The sequence below is a fragment of the Protomyctophum bolini genome (assembly GCF_963924005.1).
Source record: "Protomyctophum bolini genome assembly, chromosome: 7".
In the NCBI taxonomy this organism is placed as follows: domain Eukaryota; kingdom Metazoa; phylum Chordata; class Actinopteri; order Myctophiformes; family Myctophidae; genus Protomyctophum; species Protomyctophum bolini.
The window spans coordinates 2,804,993-2,814,985 of record NC_137868.1 but is presented as its reverse complement, the minus strand read 5'-3'; the positions used below and the strand labels follow the sequence as shown (position 1 = coordinate 2,814,985).

The window sequence follows — 9,993 nt, the reverse complement described above, 5'->3', positions numbered from 1 at the left end:
ATTGGACTCCGCCATGACACCAACCCTGTTACACACACACAGAGACAGACAGAGAGAGAGAGAGGACTAATTATTCATGTTGATGATAATAATGCCGTCCAATGTCCATGTTCTCCATGTTCTCTTATTACTATTAATAATCCTGTAGAAAATATTCCGTCACCACCATGCACGTACGTCGTAAACAGTTGCTCTGTTCCTTCGGCAGATATAAGACCCTCCAGTGGACGATCTCTTCACAATAAGAGTCATTTCTGTTTTTTTGGCTATTAGAAGTGTATATTTGTACCTCTAAATGTTATGGTAACTTCAACAAGGTGGACCCTCTTGACTGTAAACAAGTGTAATGCTTTATTGGGTCGTCCACTAGACCCTTAAATATTAAAATCAATCTTATTCTGAAGGTAAACGGAAACCTTATACCTGCTAGCTCGTAGACGGGAGGAATCTGCTGAAGGAACGGAGCGGAGAATAATGTATTTCCGGGGCTTTGCTGCCGTCCACGTGACATTGGTTGTAGTCTTTTTTTTTTTTTTTAGGTTCGATGAGGGGGCTTTGACTTTGCGCCTACAAGGGGTCTGAAAACACTTTTCATTAATTTAATAATAATAATAATAATAATAATAACAATAATAATATTATAATAAATAACTAGTAATTAAAGTTGAGTTTAGACCACTGCTTGTATAGTCGAGTAATATGTTTGACCATGAGTAGACTATTGAGTTGTACTCAAGTAGCCTACTTGTGTGTCTAAAACACCAAAGCTGCCTGCATGTCTAAGCTGCAATCTTCCTGGGCGCTGCACTCCCTCTGCCAACCCTCCAACCTGGGGAGAGGTCCGAACTGAGGCTGAGCCAATTAAGCCACTTGCAGTTTCCCGCATGGAAGGAACACGTTATTCCAACCAGTTCCTTTCCCCATCCATCAGGCCAGGGCAATTTAGAGACCAGGATTACTGCATGTTTTTTGTGAGAGTACCTATACCCTGTGGGACACAGGGAGAACATGTGAGGGTACCTACCCTAGGGGACACGGGGAGTGAGGGTACCTACCCTGTGGGACACAGGGAGAACGTGTGATGGGAACCTACCCTAGGGGACACGGGGAGAACATGTGAGGGTACCTACCCTAGGGGACACGGGGAGAACATGTGAGGGTACCTACCCTAGGGGACACGGGGAGAACATGTGAGGGTACCTACCCTATGGGACACGGGGAGAACATGTGAGGGTACCTACCCTATAGGACACGGGGAGAACATGTGAGGGTACCTACCCTAGGGGACACGGTTTTCCGGAATCATTCCGTCAAATAAATTCCGAATCGCAAAGCCACATTGTAAAAATTAATTTATTTGCATCCTTTAGAAAAATGGAAATACATATTTACCCAGAAGGTTGTCTGCAAAAGAGCATATTATCATAAAGTTTGACATACTGAAAGTAACCGATGATCTCAACGGATCATAAGATTTACACGGAAATACCAACAATTAAAAGAAAAAGAAAAAAAAACTCTCAAGAAAGAAAACACATTTACGCACGCGCAGTCACCACACACACACACACACACACACAGTCACCACACACACACACACACACACACACACACACACACACACACACACACACACAGTCACCACACACACACACACACACACACTTAAACCACCCATGAAAGGTACCGAGGTGCAATGTGCAAAACCTCCGTTAAATTTAAAGATAGTAGTTTACAAGCCCTGATTACATCATCTTTACACATTTATGCTCTTATGTACTCGGGGGGGGGGGGGGGGGAAACGAAAGGAAAAGAAAACGTTCAGCAGCTTTACTGAAAACTAAAAACTACATTCAAGTGATGCTTCAACTCCGCAAAACACCAAAATAACTTACCATACAAATGTACATATACAGTATAAGAATAAGGATAATGGTCCAGAATATTGAGTATAAGCTCAAGACAAAATGTACCTTTTCTTTTCCTATCTCTATTACAAATTCATGGTCAAACGAACGAACGGTATAGGCCTATATATTGCTTTCTATTGCCGATTCTGAGGTGGCCATACAGCGTCCTCAACACCGGGGGTCACTGTTTCGTCCCATTACAGTGCTTCATCATAGGGGAAATCCTTTTGTCTCAAGACTCTCGTGTTCTTGTTTATTCATTGGGAATTCCAACACTTCAATGAAAAAAAAATGAAACAAATTAACGGAAAGGTCAAATTTGAATTGTGCTAATAATTAGTAATATTAGTCGCCTCAGCACCATGGCTGTCGTAGTAGGTCCACCGGAAATAGTGGATCTACAAAGTTCAGAACGTCACGCGCTGCGAACTTGGCCACCGATGCCCTGAGCCTTGGTTCACTGACCGACTGGCCGGGCATTGAACCCTTTCATGTATGTACGTATACTGTAGTACAGTGGCTTTCAACCTTTGCTGGATTATTATTAAAGCTGCTATAACATAAGCAATAAGTCAAAACTTTTAATGACTTTAATTCTTTTGGTATTCCGACAGCCAGCAATGGGTGGAACGCTCCCAAACATTGTTTGTCTCGCGGGGACACATCTAGGGTCGCAATCTGCATTCAATTATTTTCCTAGAAGCTTTGTCATTGGTCGGAAAAAGGGAAAAAAACCCAGTCGCAATGACTAACCAATCAGGACGTAGAGAGGCAAATCGATCAATTACAAAGCTTCTAGGAACATCTTTGAATGCAGATTGGCCTAGAGGTGTCACAGAGACTACTTTTTTTTGGGGAGGAAAAAAGTCATTCAAATGATGACAATTATTGCTTAAAGCAGCTTCAAGGCCCACTTAACACATTTAAAAAACAAAAAAAACCTTCCACCGGTCCACCCATCGGGCCACTTCAGCCCCACATCAGAGCATGTTTATTTCAATGATTAATGTTCAATTAAATTCCAATTAAATCGCCCCCCGAAAATATAATTTAAAGGAAAAGCCACAAGTTGAGAATCTCAGTACATATAGTGTTTACACAACTATTCTTTTGTCATCCTCCCAACATAAAATAATTAAAATGTTTCATGAAAAAGAAAAATGCAGTCATATTTTGTTTTGGGAGTTTCGTTTCGTCGAAAAAAATAATAACTTTCAGTAAAAATGGTGTCTCTTTCCAATAGCTGAGCCGCTGTGCCAGCAGTTCACTTTGTGCAAAAATATCACATCGAACAGGAATCAATGGAATGTTATTAAAGTTTATGGTGTAAACTACAGCAATTGACTAAAAAAAAGAAATGTCCCTGAAAATAAAATTCTGAAAAAGAAAAAGATCTGTTCAAATAAAAAAGGAGTGGTGGATATACGCGTAGATCTCATACGAGTATTACAAAAACTATTCCTTGTCTAGATTCTCCACATCCTCACACCAAAGAGACATTTAAACAGAATTCACACACAATAAACACTGCCTTTTGTTGATGTGCCAACCTGGGTTTAAGGGCCGATTCATACTCCTATTTTACCGCTGTTTCGGCGCTGTAGTGCCGAAATGATTTCGGCTCGTCAGACATTTTCAGTAGCACCGAAGAGCCGACTTTAGGACGGTACCCCCCCCCCCCCCCCCCCGAACCTCAAATGACGTCACATTGTAGGCTCTACAGAGCCAAATGACGTCACATTGTAGGCTCTACAGCGCCGAACCGACTTTTATCCGGCTCTAAAAGAGGAGTATGAATCGGCCCTAAGGCTGGCAAAGTCAAAACCAAAGAGTATGAAAAATTCAGAAACGCAAAACAAAACACGAAAAACACTTTTGGGTGTTGTTCCATCTGGTCAGCAGTGTTTGATAGTACTTTACATTTCATAGTTGGAACCCCATATACTAAAAAGAAGAAAAAAAAAGTTTTGTAATATTACAGACAGTAAACAAAAAAAAAACTTTAGCGTCAATTTAACTCCAAAAAGTGCACGCGATGGAACCAAATGGACCCTTCTATGAATCAATAATCCACAGTTATTACAAAGTTGCCTAATCACAATTATTCAAGATAATCGCTTTTTTTTTTTTGTATTATCGTCGATCGTTTCCATGTTGAAAAATGTCCATACATATACAATAGCAGAAAGGACAGATCTACAACTATTTCCGCTATTTTGTGATTATTAGTGATTTCCCTGTATACTGTATTTAAGTTATATTTGTCATATCTGCCCTGTGCAATTTGTTCCAATGTTCAAAAAACAATTAAATCGATGATCGAAACTATTTGGGTGAACTAAAAATGTGTAACCGTGACAGCCCTATTATCACCTGTGATCTTAGGACTCGTGGCCCCTACAGGCCCCTACAGGCCCCTACGTCCCTACAGGCCCCTACAGGCCCCTACAGGCCCCTACAGGCCCCTACGTCCCTACAGGCCCCTACAGGCCCCTACAGGCCCCTACGTCCCTACAGGCCCCTACAGGCCCCTACAGGCCTTTGACCCCTCCATACACACCGTATAGAATAGATCAACAAGTATATCGAGATCCTCACAGGTCCATTTGGTTACACACCTCGGAAGTTAAACCGCCGCTTAAAGACGTTACTGTGTAAGGAATGTGCGCCACCTCAAAACCACCCCCAAAAAATAACCTAAGCTTAGCTATAAGTAACGTGGAATCTGAAAGACCAACGGGTCCACCCAGCAGTATCGTTAAGGTTGGTAAGGTCGTTAAAGACCAACGGGTCCACCCAGCAGTATCGTTAAGGTTGGTAAGGTCGTTAAAGACCAACGGGTCCACCCAGCAGTATCGTTAAGGTTGGTAAGGTCGTTAACACATTTAGTACCGGAACTGCATCAAAATAAAGGCGCTGCTTGCGCCAGAGTAATCGCCAGAGTAGTGATCGCTTCCATTTTGAAAGCCATGAACCGGAAATACTTTCTTAAAAAAGTTGACTGACAAAGTGCCATCACAATTTCCGATCATCTTAATATATTTATATACGCTACAAAAAGCGTTCATATTTTGCGGGAGAGACGGATGAGGAGCAGAAACGCAGCGCCAGCATATCGATCCATTCATCACCACGGAGAGCGCCCTGGATGAGGAGATACGAGTCATTCTTTCCGCCGCGCTAACATGGGAGTCAATGACAAGCTAATAGTTTCACAGAGCGTTAGCATACGGCAAGCGAAAAGCGAAATGCCAAAAAAAAAAGAAGTAATTATTCTGAATATTATTATCTCGCCCCGCGTCGTTTGGACGTCGCTAGGACGTCCACAGACGTCTAAGGCACCTCTCGGTTCCAATCCTTATGACGTTTCAGGACGTGTTATGTACAAAATGTGTTAAAGACCAACGGGTCCACCCAGCAGTATCGTTAAGGTTGGTAAGGTCGTTAAAGACCAACGGGTCCACCGAGCAGTATCGTTAAGGTTGGTACTAGGTCGTTAAAGACCAACGGGTCCACCCAGCAGTATCGTTAAGGTTGGTAGGTCGTTAAACTCATTCAGGAGAGGAACCCCCTTTTGGTGTTTTAAAGCATCATGTTACAAAATAGCAGATCTCGTAGAGGTCGTAGAAGCTCGTAGGGCGGCACTCTGAGCTTGTAGATCTGCCATTTTTGAAAAATCGAATATATATATTCTTTCAGAGCAAACGTTTTACATTTTTGGGGGTTCCGTCCTTGACATGAACACGTTTGAGAACGACTGACATAAATAGAAACACAGGGGTTTTTTCAGAAAACCGTCAGGATTTAGAAGGCATTTGTAGAATGGTCCTCGGGTCTAAAAGGGTTAAATGCCCTCACCCCCCCCTCAGCTACAACCGTCTGTAATCTCAGCTCTCTCGCGGCCTACCTCAGTACAAACCAACACAAGTGAAGAACAGAGGAGTAGACGACGCTACGCTACGCTACGCTACGCTAGCCGACTGGGTTCAGGGTCCGTGTCCATAGAAGGCCTTTTCTTGGGTAAAGATGATGCACTACATCAGGGTTAGGGGTTAGGGCTCTTAGGGGGTGAGCCATACCATGTCTGTGATATTACATGTTTCCATATCTCCCGCCCGTAGCTGCTCTTCCTGCCTTTCAGCACCGCCCCCTCGAGTAGGAAATAGTTCAACTTTAGAGGAGAGATCGACTCCTCACTTTACGATCATTTGGTGAAAACAGCGTCTTTATTTATCGTGTCTCCTACTGACCAATGACCCGGGGGAGAAAATAAGTCATGTTTGGGTGAACTCCTCCGTTAACGGATTAATAAAAAATAAAAAATAAAAGGCATTCTGAGACGGTGGACGGGTGCAGGCATGTGGTCCGACACACCAAGAGTCCGACACCCTAAACCAACCGCACGCGGACGCCACTAGGTGATTGTGAACCCGCCACGGGTTAACTTTAACCCAGTGACTAATTAATGAACGACCGTAGGACTCTTGGCATGTCGGACAAACGTCTGCCGCCACCCTGCGCCCCCCCCCCCCCCCCCCCCCCAGCGGACGTCCTCTCGGCTCCTCGGCTCTCCGAAGCAAAACTATTTATAAAACGTTACAAACAATATCTGGAGTCGAGGGGCGGGCTCTCTTTTATCTGTCCTAGGCTATATATTCCTCGTGTCATCTTTAGAGTACAGTAAATGTTGAACCTGCATAGGAGTGTACGTGCACGCGGGTCTGCGTGCACGGCTGGAAATATTGTTGTAAAAAATGCTCTTATTTCCTAGTAGTTTAACTCCCCCCGGGAGACCTCAGCGCGGCCTCTGGGGAGTCCTTGGTCCCCCCGGGAGACCTCAGCGCGGCCTCTGGGGAGTCCTTGGTCCCCCCGGGAGACCTCAGCGCGGCCTCTGGGGAGTCCTTGGTCCCCCCGGGAGACCTCAGCGCGGCCTCTGGGGAGTCCTTGGTCCCCCCGGGAGACCTCAGCGCGGCCTCTGGGGAGTCCTTGGTCCCCCCGGGAGACCTCAGCGCGGCCTCTGGGGAGTCCTTGGTCCCCCCGGGAGACCTCAGCGCGGCCTCTGGGGAGTCCTTGGTCCCCCCGGGAGACCTCAGCGCGGCCTCTGGGGAGTCCTTGGTCCCCCCCGGGAGACCTCAGCGCGGCCTCTGGGGAGTCCTTGGTCCCCCCCGGGAGACCTCAGCGCGGCCTCTGGGGAGTCCTTGGTCCCCCCGGGAGACCTCAGCGCGGCCTCTGGGGAGTCCTTGGTCGCGTACAAACTTATTTTTACCTTTTTACGTCTCTTCTGGCTACATAAATATGCTTCTTCTCTCACCCTCGAGGGTGGCGAGCGAGCGAGCGTGTGGGGGGAGGGGGAGGGAGGGGTCCATTTCTGCATCACGACGGAGTCTCGGGCTCTTTCTCCACATCGTCTACGTGGTCTTCCGTTTCACCGGAAGGCTCTACTTCAGCTGTAGTTTCGGTATCTAACTGAGCTCGAGTTTCACCGGCCGAACTACCCAGCTGAGCTTTAGATTCACTGGCAGCAGTTTCTAGATCCGCTGTGGATTCATCGACAGTATCTGGACCAGCTTGTGTTTCACTAGCAGCAGTATCTAGACCAGCTGTAGATTCAGCCGATTCGAGATCAGCTGTAGATTCATCAACAGTATCTGGACCAGCTGTAGATTCAGCCGATTCGAGACCAGCTGTAGATTCACCAACAGTATCTGGACCAGCTTGTGTTTCACTAGCAGCAGTATCTGGACCAGCTGTAGATTCATCAACAGTATCTGGACCAGCTGTAGATTCATCAACAGTATCTGGACCAGCTGTAGATTCATCAACAGTATCTGGACCAGCTGTAGATTCATCAACAGCATCTGGACCAGCTGTAGATTCACCAACAGTATCTAGACCAGCTGTGGATTCATCAACAGTATCTGGACCAGCTGTGGATTCATCAACAGTATCTGGACCAGCTGTGGATTCACCAACAGTATCTGGACCAGCTGTAGATTCATCAACAGTATCTGGACCAGCTGTAGATTCATCAACAGTATCTGGACCAGCTGTAGATTCATCAACAGTATCTGGACCAGCTGTAGATTCATCAACAGTATCTGGACCAGCTGTAGTTACATTAGCAGCAGCGTCTACACCAGCTGTAGATTCATCAGCCGATTCGAGATCACTTTCATCATCGACAGCATCCAGATCCATGGTCAGTTCACTGCTAGAGTCTACATCGGTGTGCAACACGTCAACCACATCCAGATCCATCGTCAGTTCACCGCTAGAGTCCAGATCAACGTGCGATACGCCGACGACATCCAGATCCATCGATAATTCACCGCTAGAGTCCAGATCAACGTGCGATTCGTCGACAACCGTTGCCGCCGACTCGCCGGCGGCGGCGGCTTCAGACTTCACCTTCAGCTCCTCCCTCTTAACGACCGACAGCTGTGGCTTACGGTCTGCGGCCGCCGCCGCCGCAGCAGACGCCGGCTCTTCCAGACTCTCCGGTTCTTTTTTCACGGAGGGCCGAGGGGCGTCCACAGAACAGGACTCTACCGGAGAGGAGGGGGAGGAGGAGGACTCCACCGAGGCAGGTTTCTTCGTGGACAGGTCCAGCGGCATCATATCGGCGCCGTTGTCCACGCGAGGCGTGCCTAAACCTCCGAGCTGCGTCAGAACGGCGTTGGACAGGCCGGGGAACAGAGAGGTAGCTTTGTGCAGCGCTCCTCCTCCTCCTCCTGCTGCAGCTCCCGCGGCTGCAGCCTGCAGCGCTGCAGACAGCTGCTGGGCCTGGAGGAGCTGCAGGGCCGGCTGGCCCTGGTTGATGCCGGCCAGGCCGTTGGCCAGCGGCGAGGCCACGGGGACAAACAGGACCAGGTTGGCGCCCGGCGGAGGCCTCTTGTCCAGGGCGATCTGCCACACCCCCGACGGCCCACCCATCGACACGCCGCCCCCCGCCGCCGCCGTGGTGGCGGAGGAGGAGGAGGAGGAGTCCAGTCTGAGGGTGGGCCCGTTGGAGAGGCTGAGCGCCAGGTGGTTGACCGAGGAGGAGGAGGGGGCTCTGGGGGGGTTCGCCGAGACCAGCGTGAGACCAGGGGGGTGGTCCGGGACCGACGGGATGACCACGATCCGAGGCCTGGTGTCCAGGACCTCGGGGGGCCTGGTTCTGGTGTCCAGGACCTTCTTAGCCGGGGGAGCGGTGTCTGTCTTAGAGGAGGGGGGACGTTTCTGTAGAGGGGAAACAAAACAACACATACATCTCGTTATACTGTGTATATACATGTAGGTACATATGTATATATGTATATCACATAGTGAGCATTTCATTCTGCCTGGGGGTGAAAGTCATTGCCTAGCAGTAGGGAAGGGAACGATTAGAGTGAAAATAGCCGATGATGTCAAATGAGAGGAGGACAGAACTTACGGTGAGGGGGCCGGGCTCAGCCGGCAGTGAGAGGAGAACAGAACTTACGGTGAGAGGAGAACAGAACTTACGGTGAGAGGAGAACAGAACTTACGGTGAGAGGAGGACAGAACTTACGGTGAGGGGCCGGGCTCGGCCCGCAGTGAGAGGAGGACAGAACTTACGGTGAGGGGCCGGGCTCGGCCCGCAGTGAGAGGAGGACAGAACTTACGGTGAGGGGGCGGGGCTCGGCCCGCAGTGAGAGGAGAACAGAACTTACGGTGAGGGGGGCGGGCTCGGCCCGCAGTGAGAGGAGAACAGAAGAACTTACGGTGAGGGGGCGGGCTCGGCCGCAGTGCTTGAGGTGTCCGTCGTACTCCTGCTGGTGGGGGAAGCCGAGGCCACACTGCTGACACAGGCAGGGCGACTGGCCGGCGTGGCCGCCCATGTGCGACATGAGCAGCAGCGCCGAGTGGAAGCCCTTGCCGCACTCGGCGCACGACAGCAGCCTCTGGTGGACGCCGGCGTGCTTCTTCAGCTCCTCCTTGCTGGAGAAGCTCTTGCCGCACTCCATGCAGCGGATCTCGTCTCCCTTGGAGCCCTGGTGGCCCCAGCAGCCCGTGTCCTTCTTGTGCTTCTGGAAGTCCACCTGGGGAGGTCGATACAGAGACTTAAGTCCACCTGGGG

The 9,993-nt window shown here is 48.9% G+C and overlaps 1 protein-coding gene across 2 annotated transcripts in view; it reads right to left on the bottom strand.

Moving 5' to 3' along the window:
- LOC308318822 (uncharacterized protein) overlaps positions 1–165 on the bottom strand; it is a 17,399-nt gene extending 17,234 nt beyond the window's left edge. For both annotated transcript variants that reach the window (XM_080768484.1, XM_080768485.1), the window contains exon 1: positions 1–165. This exon is cut by the window's left edge and continues 68 nt beyond it. The gene's annotated coding sequence lies outside the window, so the exon portion shown is untranslated.
- Positions 166–9,993: the final 9,828 nt, after the last annotated feature.